This window comes from Microcaecilia unicolor, chromosome 10, assembly GCF_901765095.1.
Source record: "Microcaecilia unicolor chromosome 10, aMicUni1.1, whole genome shotgun sequence".
Lineage (NCBI taxonomy): Eukaryota > Metazoa > Chordata > Amphibia > Gymnophiona > Siphonopidae > Microcaecilia > Microcaecilia unicolor.
In genome coordinates, this window is record NC_044040.1 from 203,361,099 (window position 1) to 203,379,188 (window position 18,090).

Below are 18,090 nucleotides of genomic sequence, written 5' to 3' on the forward strand. Positions count from 1 at the left end.
GCACAGAATGCACAATGTGACCCCTCCACATTCCAAATGTTCTTGTTTGTAAATATTTTCAACCATGTCTCCCACCCTAAACTCTCCACTTGCACTTCTCCCATACTGCAGCTGAGATTCAAGAGCAATAACTGGGTCAAGATGACAGATCCTTTTTCTCTTGACGTTTTGCCATGTACTTTTTCCACTGTCCTCATCAAAGATAGAAATTAGCAACAGACCAGGGTCATCATTTCCCTGGCAGGAGAGCTCAGGGAAGCACCCACAAAACCCAACAGGAAGCACAGAACAAAACTTTTTCCATTGCCCTAAAAAGGGTCCTTGCTGGTCTCAAAGCTTGCACCTTTAACAAAGTTAAACCCAATCGAGGTTATTACCTATGAAACTGTTGATTTTCTTGTAACTAATGCACATCTCACAAAAGGTTCTTGGTCATAAAATGTTTTAATGGATTCTTTTTGCTCACTGGTCCACTTTTACTTCTCTTTCTATACATAAATTTGCTATTTTGTGTGTTGCACACTGTGCCAAACTGTAAAAACTGTATTTGTGCTGCCTTTTTGGAAGCTGCGTTTACTTCCTTAGGGCAGTGGTTCTCAACCTTTCTTCTGTTGTGACACACCTGACAGTGTTCAAGTGTGTGACACACTGAACAACAAAAACAACAAAAAAGAACCTCCTACATTTGTTAAAAATTATGAAAGGGAAATATAAATATAAAATATTCTTAAACAGAATGTATTTACTTTAACAGTTTATACAACAAAGCTATTGTTTTCAAAGAAGTTTTGATCATCACTTTATCAATAAAAAATCTGGGAGTGATGAATTTATATGCAATATTTCCACATGGGAAACTTTTATCCACTCTAGAATCTATCTGCTTATCATAACAAATATTTTCAAATTCTGGTGTCATCACCAACACAAAATCCCTCTACTGCCAGATACGGTGAAGTAACTCAAAACTCTGCAAACACTCAGAAATTATGTAGAAAGCAAAAGATATGGGCAGCAGACCTGCAGTGTTTCTATTTGGGACTGATGGCAGCAGGGTAGTCAACAAGCAGAAAAAGGGACCAGTTAAGGGTATTTCAAGGGACACACTGATTGAGAACCACTACCTTAGGGTCTTCTACTACTACTACTAAACATTTCTAAAGCGCTACTAGGGTTACGCAGCGCTGTACAATTTAACATAGAAGGACAGTCCCTGCTCAAAGAGCTTACAATCTAAAGGACAAATGTACAGTCAGTCAAGTAGGGGCAGTCTAGATTTCCTGAAAGGTATAATATGGTCACAAACAAAATGAGTTCCTGATTCGACACAAAAACAGCGATTTTCTATATGTTTCACACAGGTAAGTACATGTTTACAGAGGACACAGGTAAGCACATGTTTACAGAGGTGAAGGCTTTCAATCTTCATATACTTTTTACCTGCAGCAAAAAGACGCTGTGTTGACCAAAGGGGCACTCACAGAAGTCAACAGAGGATTAGATCTAAGACTTGAATATATACACATAAAAGCCTTTTTCCTTTGTTATTTTTGATAGATGTTTACATCAATGTGCTGTGCACGAAGTTTGCCTGAAAGGTAGTCCACAAAAAGGCTTTACAAGAATTAGTAGTTCCGAACATATGGACCTAGATCAGGAACTCTCAGCCCAGTGCTCGGGACACACCTGGTCAGTCTAGTTTTCTGGACATCTCCAATGACAATGCATGAAATATATCTGCAAGCACTGCCTTCATTATATGCAAATATATCTCATGCAGTCATTGCTTTGACTCTCCAATAACCACTCATATTAATCATCAAAATACTTCTTTATTCTTACAAAAGATTTTTTAATGCCTACAAAATTGTTTAAAAAATGACCCTAATCCTCACATCCACTCGTAGCTCTAATCATACAGCTGTGTAATCTATTTTTTTTTGTACCCCGCACTTTCCCACTCATGGCAGGCTCAATGCGGCTTACATGGGGCAATGGAGGGTTAAGTGACTTGCCCAGAGTCACAAGGAGCTGCCTGTGCCTGAAGTGGGAATTGAACTCAGTTCCACAGTTTCCCAGGACCAAAGTCCACCACCCTAACCTCTAGGCCACTCCTATGGCTACTTGTGTTGTTTGCAACCAAAATACATATTCCTTTTTTCCTCACAGATGATGTATCATAAATAGAGCACTCTCATGATATTAGGAACCCTCAACATTGTTCTGTTATACACAACTGATGCAACAACTAGACTGAAAAAGAAAGAAGACTGGACAGTGACAATTATTTGTAACAAATTATTTTTCTTTGCATCTTAACCTCAGTAACTATATCAGTGCCACAGCGTTCAAAACTTTCATCAATTCCAATTATTAAAAGTAGAGTATTTTTTCTTATCTGTTCTTCAAATTGTTCTCTCTTAATTCTCTCCACAGTTCACTGTCCAGTCCTCTCACTGAACGTATAGTTCCAGTGAACTGTCACACCCTACAGAAATTTGTGTTTCGTTGTCCACGTCTTCAGGGTTCATGACTACAACACAAATAAATGAGAACTTAAAGATAATATATACCCTCTACACTATCTTACTAACGCATCTCATTCTAATATTACTTCTTACCTTTAACAACATGAGATTCTTAATCTTTTAGTCACACTCTAGAGGAACCTCCACTGGCTGCAGGAGAAAATGGCGCCTCAGCTCGCCCGAAGCCTTCCTGATTAACTTCCTGTTGGCTCAAACTATAAACTCTGGAGGAAATACGTCACATCAATAAGCTCGCCCATTCCACCTCTTTGTTTAACCCCAGCGGAACCACCATCCGCCACTCAAAAATTAATCTTTGTTCAAGCTGCAACATCTTACATACAGTGTTCCTTGATTGTCCGCGAATTCAGCCAACACCACAAATTATAAAAGATTTTCTTTCATCCAATGTTCTACAAATGGGGTATCAATTTTTTGTAACTTAATGTTGATCAAGTGCTGTGCTAGTCTATGTTTTATTTTTTTTAATGGTTTGGCCAATATAGAACAAGCCACAAGAGCACTTTATAGCGTAAATCACAGCAAACAATTCAGTCAGTTCTAGATCTTAAATAAAATCTACAAGACTTACTTTGGTTAGGAATTGTTACTCATAGAGTCTCTATTGCATGTTCACAGTATCTGCAACCCCTACATTTATAATGACCTACCGTCAACATGTTCTGATTGTTCTTTTCACGAGTTTTTCCCCTAGGGTCATTTTTTAACAATTTTGTAGGCATTAAAAAAAACTTTTGTAAGAAGAAATATTTTGATGATTAATGCAAGAGTGGTTACTGGAGTGTCAAAGCAAATAATATTGTAACCAGAGTGAAATCAGGAAACTCAGAGGGAAGCATAATGCATAGTCATTGGGGATATCCTGAAAACCAGACTGGCTAAGCATGTCCCAAGGACCGAGTTTAAAACCTCTGTTCTATTTAATACATTTATAACCCACCTATTCAACCATCTAGGCAAGGAATAAAACATTCATAAAATATACAAACTGTACAAAAAAAGAAAAAAAAAAACAAACTTACAAGCAGCAAAACCCAGCATGCCTCAATACCCACCCATCAGTCGAACACCTTACAAAACAACTAGGTCTTTAACTGCTTCTTAAATTGAGATGCAGATACAAGTTGGCGCACAGAAAACGGCAAATAATTTCACAAATGGGGGCCAGCGACAACAAAAACTGGGCTATGAATTTCTTCCAAATGTACCTGATGGAAAGAAGGAGCTACCAGCAAAGTCAGGTCTTGAGACCGCAAAGCCCTAGGAGAATAATAGTGCCAATAGACGTAAGCAGCGCTGTATAAATTATATTCAAGTACTTTCTCTGTCCCTACTGGGTTCACAATCTAAGTTGTTGTTTTTTGGGGGGTTTTTTGGTGGTGGGGGGGGGGGGGGGGGGGTTGCACCTAGAACTATGGAGAGATATGGGACTTGCCCAGGGTCACAAGAAGGTGTGGTAGGAATTGAGCCTGATTCTCCTGGATCTCAGCCTACTGCACTAATCATTAGGTACGCCTTCTCTCCAAAGCACACAAAAGACCCTTGTTTTAGAAGCACCCTCACATGCAGTGTTAGCATTTAGAAGCATGCTGACACTTACATGTATAAACAGCATTTCCCCGAGAAAGATCATTTAAACATGAGGAGATACTTATGTTTAGTCAAAGTATGGGAGATGTGTGGGTAGGGCAGGGAAAGGGAGCGTCCTAGGAAGATATACCATACATATGTGGATTCCCATTTCACATAGAGAATCCACATTTATAGGGCAAAATTCAGATATCAGCATTTACAGCTGCCCCAAGGCACATATAAATACCTGCCCCATCCAGTGATCACACTCTTGATACAAATTCCTCCCCAACCCCCACCAAGCATCTAATCTCTCCATGAGGTCACTGCTCCCACAGCAAACCCACACCCAGCCTCATCGTTCACTTTATTGGGAAAAAAATTGAGGGAGGGGGGAGGAGGCACAACAAGCACATATGGGCCTGACACTTCAGCGCCATCCATTTTCAGGGCTAGTTCATTCAGCAGGCGAGTTGTTACACACTCCTTAGTGGATTCCAACTTATCAGGGGTCCCCGATGTTTACAGAGTGGGAGCAATGCCCACTCACCACTACTCTCAATGATCCTGGGTTCTCTAAGGTGACCACTGAGATGAGGAGGAGTGGCCTAGTGGTTAGGGTGGTGGACTTTGGTCCTGGGGAACTGAGTTCAATTCCCACTTCAGGCACAGGCAGCTCCTTGTGACTCTGGGCAAGTCACTTAACCCTCCATTGCCCCATGTAAGCCGCATAGAGCCTGCCATGAGTGGGAAAGCTCGGGGTACAAATGTAACCCCCCCAAAAAAAAAAAAGGTCAAGCATCCATTTGAACCCAGCATTATTAAGAGCGGAAGTGAGTGGACATCACTCCCGCTGCTTTAAAAAAAAAATGTTATTCTGTACTGACAGTTCTAGTAGGCATGTTATAGTAGACACCAGGGATCCATAATAAAGCGAGGAAGGAGAAAGGTTTTTTTTTTTTTTTTTTAGGGGTGGGGGGGGGGATTTCCTATGCTAGGATCATGGTCCTCTAGAGCAGGCGAAAGGATTTTATAAACTGCTCCCACATTACGTGTGTGCAAGGGAGGCGTTTCCCCCACAAGCAGTTTTCTAAAAATCACTACTCCCTATGTAAGTGGGGAGACTTACAGGTGCAATCATGCACCTGTTTTACAAGAGGCTCTACCTATGGAATAACCTCTTGTAAAGATATTATGGGAATTTTCCACCTCTTGCCCAGATGTGTGAATGCCCGTTCCACAAAGCATCTACAATTTGCCTTCACGTGTCTCTGAAGTCTCTAGCTTGAAGATAAGCCATTTGTGATAGAAAAGTAGTATGTAGCCTTCTCCTACATAAAAACAGGTACAGCCTGTCATATATGAATGGGATCTACTGCAACGGTTTCCAAATGCATAAAGAAAAAGAATAAACACATTTTTAGGGAAGATATATATATACACACACGGATAGGGTTTGTGCCTTTGACAATGTCCGGAAATCCCCTGCACAAGTTCACTGTCATATTCTCGAAGCCGGACGATCCCTAACCAACCCTTTGCAACTGGAAACAGCTCTCGCCTTTTCAGAACCCACATGCCATCTCCAAAAACAAAACAGCATTTCCGCGGGGGGGGAAAGGAAATGGACGGGAACCCCGTTTCCAACCCTTCCCGTTTCTTCCCGCGTTGTCACGTAAAGCGCCGTGAGCAGCAGAACCCGCTACACCGTCTAATTCGGGTGCAGCACCACCACCGCCCGCGATACATAACGCGCAGAGCCCGACTTACAGGCCCCAAAAAAGCCCCGGTTAGCGGCACAGTCTAACCTGGTTCAGCGTCTACCTCCTCCTGCCTAGGCCTCTGGACCCTACAGCGAGCGTCGGCTCCCACAGCTCTGGCTCATGGCTCCTGCCGGAACGGATTCCCCCGGGGCGACGGCGGCAGCTTAAGTCCCTGTGGAAGGCGGTGGTGGGAGCGAGGGCCGCTGTTCCTCCTTCTTTCGCGAGCGCGGCCACACCCCATCCAACGCCTGGGAGGCTGCCAAATCCACGCCAGGACGTGGGGGGGGGGGAGACGGAGTGGGACTCACCGCCGGACTCGGCGCCGCTACAACGCAAGACACAGCTGATTACGACATACCGTCTGTCTGCTCCCGTTTACGGGTTTTCCTCCCCCCCCCCCTTTCCACCTATAAAACCGAAAGAGTCCCGTGCGAGCCGATATTGCCGCCTCCCCCCCTTCAACCCACGCCATGGTATGGTCCATCGTCAGACCGGACTATTACGACGCAACGGGGCGGGGGAGGAGGAGAAGAATCTTTTAGCTAACGGAACTTACAAGTGCGCTCACTTGCACGGCAGACGCCAGACCCCCCCCCCCCCCCCCAAACATCTTTATTCCCACCTCCATCCGGAGGGGCACCCATAGGAGCCGGCATCCTCCCTCCCTCCCTCCCTTGAGGGGTGATTCGCCCCCTCCCACCCGACGGTCACCCGTAGAAACTAGCATGCGCGCGCGCCTGACCCGTCCTCCTCCTCCTCCTGTAGCCGGTACCTCTAGTCCGGCCTTTCTGTTAACGAAGGCTCTTTCTCCACCATTTTTCCCGGGGGGGGGGGGGGGGGGTTCCAATCGGTGTCTTCGATACCTCTCCCTTTGCAATACCATTAACCGAAACTAACGTTGCAGACACAAAAATCGGGGCTACCTTCAACCCTAGGTAACACGCATAAGGGCAGATGCACCAGACTTGCTGGAAAGCCCGCACTCACAGCGACGTTGCTTGCGGCACAGCTCGTCGGTGGTGGTGCCCCGCGGTAGGATCCCCTGGGCCTGCACATGGACCGAGCCCGCAGGGCTGACGGTTGCCATGGGATTCGTGTCTATGCGTCAGAAAAATTAAAGAGACAGTTTTTGCTTGGGGTGACAGCCAGAATGCACCCTCTTAAGCCATGCAACAGCCCAGGAAAAGTAATGCACTGATGAAATCGAAGCGATTTCAAGTACCAGAGGGTGACTCAATAGAAATCAAACCAAATAAAACATGGAAAAGAAAATAAGATGATACCTTTTTTTATTGGACATAACTTAATACATTTCTTGATTAGCTTTCGAAGGTTGCCCTTCTTCGTCAGATTGGAAATAAGCAAATGTGCTAGCTGACAGTGTATATAAGTGAAAACATTCAAGTATTACTATGACAGTAAAATAGATACCATTGGAGATTCTACATGGAATGTTGCTACTATTGGAGATTCTACATGGAATGTTGCTATTCCACTAGCAACATTCCATGTAGAAGGCTGCGCAGGCTTCTGTTTCTGTGAGTCTGACGTCCTGCACATACGTGCAGGACGTCAGACTCACAGAAGCAGAAGCCTGCGCGGCCACGTTGGTGATCTACAAGGGCCGACTTCTACATGGAAGTCCATGTAGAATCTATAGAAATCAAACAAAATAAAACATGGAAAAGAAAATAAGATGATACCTTTTTTATTGGACATAACTTAATACATTTCTTGATTAGCTTTCGAAGGTTGCCCTTCTTGGTCAAATCGGAAATAAGCAAATGTGGTAGCTGATAGTATATATAAGTGAAACATCCAAGCATTTCATTGACAGTCTAGCAGGGTGGGGGTGGGTAGGTGAGAGGAGGGTGATAAACAGAGAAATACGACTTTATGGTTTATAATGGGCTAGAAAACCCAGATCCTTGTTAAGTCCTGTCCGATGGTGACTGCACCAGCCAGACTTGTTATGTGTCACTTCATAAGATTTAAAGGCTGTTAAATAATAAACTGTAGTAGAAATCTTGAACTGGATTTTTATTTACACATACACAACGCACTGCAATTAATGAAGCACCTTTTCTAAAAAGTACCACACCCAGCCCCAGACCTTGAAATGTAAACTTATTACAGTACTGCTTTGGATGGACATCTTCAAGGCAAGACAACCGTAATGCAAAGTCTCAACCGCATTTCAACATAGTATGCATGTCATAAAGTTTGCAGGGGGGGGGGGACCCCTTTGTATTATCACATCATGCAAGATCAGGGGACATGTCTGAGGAACAGGAAATATGAAGACAATTTCCAAAGATATTCACCTGAACAGAATGCCAGTATTTGTCCTCCATAGCACGCATCCTTTTAGCCTTTTGGAATCATTGACATAGAAACATAACAGCAGATAAGGGCCAAATAGCCCATCCAGTCTGCCCCTCCTCAGTAACCACTAACTCCTCCTTTTCCTAAGGGATCCCACATGCCTGTCCCACACTTTCTTAAATTATGACACAGTCCTCGAGTCGTCTCCACCAGGAGGCTATTCCATACATCCACCACCCTTTCTGTGATATTTATGGTGAGCAGCAAAATAGCATATGTGTATGACATTTTCACAAATCCATGCACTATATTAAGCCCCTAGTTCGCCCAAGCTGTACAAGGATGGATAGTGCTGTAAGCAAACCTTTAATCTTACATCCACAACTCTGGCCTCTCTTGCAACCTACTGGTTCAACCTGGCTCTCACAGAGGCCCCCACCCAGCATTTTCTACAGCTCTTCAGTCCCCATAGCCAGCAGGAGGAAGGCCAATCTCGGTATGAGCTGTGAGGTGATGTGATGCATCCTTGCGTTTGTCATTCTTTGACTCCAAGGTTTCCTTTTGTTCACTTTTTTTGTTGGTCCTTTCCTACATCTGTTTTCTTTCTCTATATTTTCATAGGAGCCTTTTTGGTGCGTGCTCTTATATGTATTTTGGGACATACAGAGTGGGTTGTGTCTGAGTATACTTACTGCTCAGTGTTTGGATGCAAACACAGGCATTTCGCCTAAACATGTCAGGGTTCAGATTGAATTTATTTAAATAGGCTGGATTATTATTGAGCATGGATTTGTATCAACCCACCTAATTGATGTTTTATTATTTTTCTGTTATTCAAAATATACATGTTTATAAAGATTCTTGTTTGATTACTATTTCACAATACTCTTGTGCTTTTTGCTTGTGTATTGTATTGTTTTTGCATATCCCCCTCCCATTTGGTATTTCACAGTTGATAGTGCATGACTGACCCTGTGCAGATTAAGGGATCCTTTTACAAAGGCACGCTGAAAAATGGCTTGCGGTAGTGTAGGTGCAGGTTTTGGGCACACGATCCATTTTTTAGCGCATCTTGTAAAGGGGTCCGCTTCCTTCACTCTGGGTTGGGACCGGCAGCCCTGTTAGGCTCACAGGCTTCCAGAAAAGAACCAGACTGCCATATGGACTTAAAACCAAAGTGCTTCATTCTCAATTCAGTTCCACTCTCAAAATTGAAATGCAATTCACAAACAGGGTTCAGGCTGGGTTCCAAACTCCAGCCAGCATTCAGTTCCTTAACAGTTCAGGCCCACTTCCTTTGCACTACCTTCCCCTCTCCCTCAGAAGGGCTCAGTCAAAGTTCAGCCTGCTGTTCTATACATCCTAATAATTCAACCCTTTCACAAACAGTCTCTTCAAAGGAAACCACTACTTAATGCCCCTGTCCTCTTCACAGCACCCCGGAGGACCCTGTACCAAACAGGGCTGGCAGCTTTCCTCCTACCTCACAGCACCACACCCCTGTGGCCTCTCACACTGCCTTCATGTGCTGGTCAGGGTTATATCTACATTCTCACACTCCATGGCAGCTTACTCTTCCCCCCCCCCCACCCCCCCCCGGAAGCCGTTTCCGTCCTCCACCTACTCCATGGCAGCTTCTCTCTCAATCAGTTTCCTCTCCCTCCTGGTGGCTGGGAGCCACCCAGAAATCTCTCTCCCTCTCACAGCTGTAGGGAATTATATACCGGCGGCGATGCAGCTAAGGGACTGAGCTTCACCTCCCCTTCTCCCTCTAGTGGGGAAGGGAGTAACTGGCTCCCCTAGTACTGAGCCACTTCTCCCCCTGCTGGGGTTGGAAATCCATTCCACCCTTTTGGGGCTACCCTCCTCTCTCCTGCTTGCAAGGGCTTCTGAGAACCGTAGTTCAGGGGTTAGCTGCTTTTCTGTGGGGCCCCGAGTGCTAGCTTTGTCACAGCCTGTAAAAAAAGTCCTTTTTAAAATTTTTGCCAAAAATGGACGTGCGACAAAATGAAAATTGCTGTGCGTCCATTTTGGGTCTGAGACCTTACCGCCAGCCATTGACCTAGCAGTAAAGACTCACACGGTAACCGGGTGGTAATGACCTACGTGCGCCAAATGCCATTTGGCGCATGTCCATTACGCGCTCCCGAAAATAACAAATATTTTTCAGACGCACGCCAAAAATGAAATGACTGCAAGAGCCACGCGGTAGTCAGGTGGTAACTCCATTTTGGCATGAGAGCGCGTAGACGCTCACGCAGCTTATTAGTAAAAGGGCCCCTGTATGAGGAAAGGTGGTATATTAAATAAAGTAAACCATATGTATTCTAATCTGGGCAAGTGTGAGTATGACTTTAGGAAGAGAAGGGAAAGGGGGATGTGATATAAATATACATACTTCAAAGGTGTAAAAAATGCACAGGAGGAAAGCATTTTTAATTGGAAGGGATATCCTAGAATAAAAGGGGTCAGAATATGAAGTAACCTGGGGGTAGGCTCAGAAGCAGCATAAGAAGAGAGAGAGAGCAATAGATGCATGGGGGAGCTTCCCAGTATCGGAATTTAAAAATGCTCAGGATTTTCACAGAAGATCCTTAGCTGTGGAGAAGCAGAGGGACATCTAGAGAGTGTCGACTCTGCGGTTCTATAACAAGACAAACTAGATGGGCTTTGTAGTTTTTAGCCGTCATCATGATCTAAGTTTCAGTATGTATCTTACAAATCAAGTATACACTCTAACTTCCTTCCTCTCAAATAACTTTACCCAGAGATAAATTTTGAGCAATACAGAGTGGCAGAAGCATGCACGAGACCAATGTCATTTGATTTAGTTCATTTGCAAGCTTGGAAATGATTGCATAAGAATGTGTCATGTTGGATCAGACCAATTGTCCATTGAGCCCAGCATCTTATCTTCAAAACTAGCTGAATAGAATATTGTTTCCTATCCCATGATGCATTTCGTCTCCTTCCTCAGGAGGAACCAAAATAATAATCCTATATCAGGCTGCACGCCTACGTGGTAATCGGCCGGGCTTCCGCCCAGGAATCGCACCACCGGAAACTGTTGTCTATTATTTTGGTTCCTCCTGAGGAAGGAGACGAAATGCCGATCAGCATCGGGGAACTTGCGATTTGAAGTTTTCAAGCACGGATGCATGTCCCAACTCTAGACTTCGCGCCTTCTATCTCGCTGCACCCTACGCCTGGAATAAACTTCCTGAGCCCCTACGTCTTGCCCCATCCTTGGCCACCTTTAAATCTAGACTGAAAACCCACCTCTTAACATTGCTTTTGACTCGTAACCACTTGTAACCACTCGCCTCCACCTACCTCCTCTCTTCCTTCCCGTTCACATTAATTGATTTGATTTGCTTACTTTATTTATTTTTTGTCTATTAGATTGTAAGCTCTTTGAGCAGGGACTGTCTTTCTTCTATGTTTGTACAGCGCTGCGTATGCCTTGTAGCGCTATCGAAATGCTAAATAGTAGTAGTAGTAGTAGTAGTCCCCAGCCAACCCAATTTTGGGGTGTTTGGATATTCTCTGTGATATTTGTCATCAATTGGGAACATTATTATGGACTGAAGAATATTTCTACAATACACGTATATGGTGCAATATTGTATCAAGTTTGCTCTAGTTAAACACAGGACAATTGATATAGAACATACGCAGGTTCCAGTTTATAGAACCAGCGTTAATGGTGAACTTTCAGATCAAATAGATAAGTTCTAAATTGTTATATTTATATTGTATTTATCGAATATGAGCTGCAACATCTTATGAGAGGTGTATATAGCTGTGCACTATTATTACGAATATTGATGGATGGCTGGAGCATGTGAATGTTTGAGTGAGGCAAAATTGTATTGTATGTTGTTATGTATGGATGATTGACATTTATTGTCAATAAAAATAAGGTTTTTCATATGTTCTGGAGTCTTTAGTAGCTATGTGTTAAAACTGGTTTTGAAAAAAATCCCTATAGTTAAATAGTTAATCTATAAGGTGCCATTAGCCTTTGTCATTTTTGCTGCTATCAATTTATTTCTTTATGAGTGCTTGATAAACCGCTCATTGCGCACACATAGTGCTGCGGTGCGGTTATCAATAGGATAGGGAAACGGGAAGGAACTACAGAATCAAAATAGAAAAGTTGGAGGGATTAAGGGGAGAGAGTAACAACAAGAAGCTGATTAAAGGACATAGGAACCTACACATGGAAAATTAAAAGGAAAGGGGTGGAAACAAGAATTAAGGAGGGTACTGCGAATCTGCATAAGCAGTAAATGAGAGGCATCTTCTAAATACCTGTTAGAAAAGTAATGTTTTCACCGATTTCTCTAAATAGGGAAAAGAATATTCAGAGCAAATATCAGGTGGGCATGTGTTCATGCTACCCAAGTTCTATATGTATTACTAATTGTATATTCTCTTATACATGTCCACCATTCATGATGTATTGTAAGCCACATTTAGCCTGCAAAGAGGTGGTTGGGGACCCCCGCCAGCCAAGGTATGTGGGGTTGTGGCAGGGCGGGTTTTGCGGCAAGGAGGCAGGCCAAACTGTGCCCCCTCCCACACACACACTTTGGGCTCCGGCCTCCCCCCCACGTTGAGGTCTAGCTACGCCCGTTCTTCTGCCTGCAAGGCTAGGTTACTGCTGAAGGAGCAGGCCCCCTCCCCCCGAGAGCTCTTTTGGGAGCTGCTGATAATAACCCTGGGCTGCGCTGTAATTTTAAATAGTACATTACTTCTCACTTCAATCAGTTCTTATAAAACTGAGAAATATTGACCTTCAGGTCAAGAATGTCACTACTTGAAGACATTGAAAGAATGTCAGAAGACACTCCCACAGGTAGAGATGATAGTGACATGTCCTCCTGTACCCCAAAGCTGGACAAATGAAGCAGAAAAAGGGGTATCACTATGGTTATTGCAGTCAGGATTTTTTTTTTTTGTTACATTTGTACCCCTTGCTTCCCTACTCATGGCAGGCTCAATGTGGCAGGCAATGGAGGGTTAAGTGACTTGCCCAGAGTCACAAGGAGCTGCCTGTGCCTGAAGTGGGAATCGAACTCAGTTCCTCAGTTCCCCAGGACCAAAGTCCACCACCCTAACCACTAGACCACTCCTCCACTGTTGCTACTATGTGAGATTCTACATGGAATGTTGCTATTCCACTAGCAACATTCCATGTAGAAGTCGGCCCTTGCAGATCACCAATGTGGCCGCACAGGCTTCTGCTTCTGTGAGTCTGATGTCACTCACAGAAACAGAAGCCTGCGCAGCCTTCTACATGGAATGTTGCTAGTGGAATAGGAACATTCCATGTAGAATCTCCAGTAGTAGCAACATTCCATGTAGAATCTCCAATAGTATCTATTTTATTTTTGTTACATTTGTACCCTGCACTTTCCCACTCATGACAGGCTCAATGCGGCTTACATGGGGCAATGGAGGGTTAAGTGACTTGCCCAGAGTCACAAGGAGCTGCCTGTGCCTGAAGTGGGAATCGAACTCAGTTCCTCAGGACCAAAGTCCACCACCCTAACCACTAGGCCACTCCTCCACTAAATGTGGTTAAAATATATATATCTTTTTTTTTTTTGTTTCGAAGGTCTTTACAGTTGGTTAGGTTAGGAAGCGCAAGGCCCAACTGCGCCTTCATTTTACATGTAACAGTGACTCTGTGAAGAACTAATATAACGGTAACAAGATGCCAATCTTGGAAAGCTCACTGTACACAATGATTTCATGAAAAGGTAGACAAGTTCTGACATACATTACTGCTCTTTTCAGCCCTTTCCTTTTCCAGCCTTTATTTTTGGATTAGCTTATCCACCTTAACAGTATTTATATAGATTTACTTAGACCTACTTTAGCATTATCAACCCTCCATGATTATTCCAGTGTCTTCAGAAATGAAAAGGTCAACCTCAGCCTTTCACTAGTCTCATATTGTCACAAAATGCCTAGCCACCAACCTACCCCGTGGCCACTTAGAGGGTCTATCACCAGCACAGCTCAGGTCCGCCTGCACCTGTTGCTTGTGCTCTACCCTAGAACCCTCCTCCCACTGACTGTGTCCCAACTGCCTCTGGGCGAGTCTCTCACTCTCAAATTATTCCCAGTGATTTCTAGGTTACTGAGGCCACAATCTCAGTAGTCCCACAGTTCCTAGAAAGCACTCACAGACTCAACACACAAACCACCAAGATTCTTAGTCCAGACAAGTAGAGGCAATAAACTAAAATAATGTTTATTGTCAGGAAAAAATTAGAACAATGAACAGAGGTGGTGCAATCAGCAAACAGTAACAAGTAACTGAAATATGGATCAATTACAAAACTAACTAAACATTTGTTTACTATCTAAATAGTACCTAGAGAGATCAGGACATATAGTTACTCCCAAGTTATCAAATATAACTTTTCACAGGGCCTCAGCAAATAGATCCTTCTCTCTTTGGTCCCTGGCTAAGACTGGAGCAAATGTCAGTACATTCTAGATGAAATTGAGCTCCTGGGCCAATCAGAGCCCAGAACAACAAGTTTTAAAAATAGCTGGCCACATCACTGCCGGTTACCTCTTATCTCAAAGAACATGCACCACCTGCTGGCCACATTAGAGGAATACTTCTCAAAAAATAATGCAAGGCTTAAAACCCACAGTTTTATCACACATATATTTCTGACAACTGTGAGGCCAATGTTAAAGAAAAAAAAAGCTGACTTCCTAAATTTAGGATGTTAAGAGGCTTTTATACTTACTGCACATTAACAGCAAAAATTAGCAGGCAGTAAGTACAAAGCCTATGCGGTAAATACAGGGGACATTTATTGCACACAGTAGACAGTTAATGCACAGGTACTGCTTGGACCAAGCGTGGGCCCTCTGTGCTATCAGCCTGGTTATGTATGTGATGCTTGTGCATTAACTGTCATCAGCACAGATACCCATGGCAGCACCACCCCTTGCCGAACCCCTCATGACCAGTGCCAACCCCCTGATCTCCCCAGTGATCAGTTCCAACCCCCCCTCCACAACACTCCCCATACCTCCAATCAGCTTCCCGAGGCACCCTTCACCACATTGCCCAGATAAAATTTTCCCTGACTCAAAGCCCCACTCACAACCGTTAAAGGAAAGAAGTGGAAAATTCACATATTTGGCTGCAGAAAGAAAAGCAGATAAATATTCCTCTTATCTTTACATGGCCCTATTGTTAACTCTGCTCATACTTGTTGGCATTTAATATACATAATAACAAACAAAAGAAAAATTTTTAAAGGTGTGGGATAAACAAAGAGGATGCTTAGATAGCAAAAGCATAGAATCAAAGCAAAACTTAAATGACTTTCACATTTAAAAAAAAGACATAGAAGGGTAACCTGCACAGAGCAGCTGGTATCACTCTACTCAAAGTCATTGAGGGGGTAGCAGGCACAGAGTAGCAGGTACAACCCTAAAAGGCACAGACAGGCACAGAGGTCAGGTACAACCCTAAACAAAGGCACAGAGGGAGTAACAGGCACAGAGCACCAGGTACTATGCTAAACAAAGGCACAGAGGGAGTGGAGGAGTGGCCTAGTTGTTAGGGTGGTGGACATTGGTCCTGAGGAACTGAGTTCAATTCCCACTTCAGGCACAGGCAGCTCCTTGTGACTCTGGGCAAGTCACTTAACCCTCCATTGCCCCATGTAAGCTGCATTGAGCCTGCCATGAGTGGGAAAACACAGGGTACAAATGTAACAAAAAAAAAAACAGGCACAGAGCAGCAGGTACCACCCTACACAAAGTCATTGAGGGGGTAGCAGGCACAGAGTAGCAGGTACAACCCTAAAAGGCACAGACAGGCACAGAGGTCAGGTACAACCCTAAACAAAGGCACAGAGGGAGTAACAGGCACAGAGCACCAGGTACTATGCTAAACAAAGGCACAGAGGGAGTGGAAGAGTGGCCTAATTGTTAGGGTGGTGGACATTGGTCCTGAGGAACTGAGTTCAATTCCCACTTCAGGCACAGGCAGCTCCTTGTGACTCTGGGCAAGTCACTTAACCCTCCATTGCCCAATGTAAGCCGCATTGAGCCTGCCATGAGTGGGAAAGCGCAGGGTACAAATGTAACAAAAATAAAATAGATACTATTGGAGATTCTACATGGAATGTTGCTACTATTGGAGATTCTACATGGAATGTCCATGTAGAAGGCTGTGCAGGCTTCTGTTTCTGTGAGTCTGACGTCCTGCACATACGTGCAGGACGTCAGACTCACAGAAGCAGAAGCCTGCGCGGCCATGAGGAACTGAGTTTGATTCCCACTTCAGGCACAGGCAGCTCCTTGTGACTCTGGGCAAGTCACTTAACCCTCCATTGCCCAATGTAAGCTGCATTGAGCCTGCCATGAGTGGGAAAACACAGGGTACAAATGTAACAAAAAAAAAAAAACAGGCACAGAGCAGCAGGTACCACCCTACACAAAGTCATTGAGGGGGTAGCAGGCACAGAGTAGCAGGTACAACCCTAAAAGGCACAGACAGGCACAGAGGTCAGGTACAACCCTAAACAAAGGCACAGAGGGAGTAACAGGCACAGAGCACCAGGTACTATGCTAAACAAAGGCACAGAGGGAGTGGAAGAGTGGCCTAATTGTTAGGGTGGTGGACATTGGTCCTGAGGAACTGAGTTCAATTCCCACTTCAGGCACAGGCAGCTCCTTGTGACTCTGGGCAAGTCACTTAACCCTCCATTGCCCAATGTAAGCCGCATTGAGCCTGCCATGAGTGGGAAAGCGCAGGGTACAAATGTAACAAAAATAAAATAGATACTATTGGAGATTCTACATGGAATGTTGCTACTATTGGAGATTCTACATGGAATGTTGCTAGTCCACTAGCAACATTCCATGTAGAAGGCTGTGCAGGCTTCAGAAGCAGAAGCCTGCGCGGCCATGAGGAACTGAGTTTGATTCCCACTTCAGGCACAGGCAGCTCCTTGTGACTCTGGGCAAGTCACTTAACCCTCCATTGCCCAATGTAAGCTGCATTGAGCCTGCCATGAGTGGGAAAGCGCGGGGTACAAATGTAACAAAAAACCAGGCACAGAGCAGCAGGTACCACCCTAAACAAAGGCATAGAGGGGGTAACTGGATATTGCAGCAAGTTGTCTCCTGTTTTGTTTCTGCTGAAAGGTTAGGCACCAGATGATAGGTGCTGAGAGCAAATTCTATAACGGCAGCTCCACTTGGAAGTGCTGTTATAGAATCCTTGCCTAAGGCCTGCACTTATGCACCTAATTTTGGACTTCTTTTACATAGCCGTGCTATCAATTCCCGTGCGGCAAGTGAGAGGAAGTTCATAGGAATTGAATGGGCTTCCTCTCACTTGCCACGCCGGGAATCGCTAGCGCTGTTTAGTAAAAGAGGCCCTTTAAGCGCAAGCACTTACGCCAGCTCAATGGCTGACATAAATGTTCACACCCAACTGTGCACCTGACTGCCGGCCCTGTCCCTGCCCCGCCTGTGCCCCTCCCATGTCTGTTCTCCTGACCCACCTATGCCCCCCATGTCCACACTCCCTTGAAGTCGTGCACTCTGGTATTTGAGTGTGCAACAAAAGGAAGCTGCATGTGTAGCTACTAATTGGTGCCAATTAAAGCACATAATTGGCTGGCAACTAAAATTAACAGCCAATTAAGTTGCAATGCACAACTTTCTTATTCTGTAAATTGTGCATGCAGACGCTAAGCAGAAAGTTGGGTGTCCAGCTTTATAGAATTTGGGGGATAATTATCTGCTCTTCAGATCCTGTTTTCTACTTATGTGCACTACAGAAATTTGACCTCATGCAGTAGAGCAGTGAAAGATGTAAATTCAAG

General features: G+C 44.3%; 1 protein-coding gene across 3 annotated transcripts in view; it reads right to left on the reverse strand.

Annotated features, from left to right (window-relative positions):
• GNB4 (G protein subunit beta 4) overlaps positions 1-6,889 on the reverse strand; it is an 82,053-nt gene extending 75,164 nt beyond the window's left edge. Inside the window, exons 1-2 of one of the 3 annotated variants that reach the window (XM_030216686.1) lie at positions 5,930-5,994; positions 4,035-4,039 (exon numbers count right to left, since the gene is read on the reverse strand). The gene's annotated coding sequence lies outside the window, so the exon portion shown is untranslated. Of the gene's footprint in view, positions 1-4,034; positions 4,040-5,929; positions 6,121-6,807 lie in introns of those variants that run through there. The other 2 variants (XM_030216688.1, XM_030216687.1) reach the window with 2 other exon arrangements.
• Positions 6,890-18,090: the final 11,201 nt, after the last annotated feature.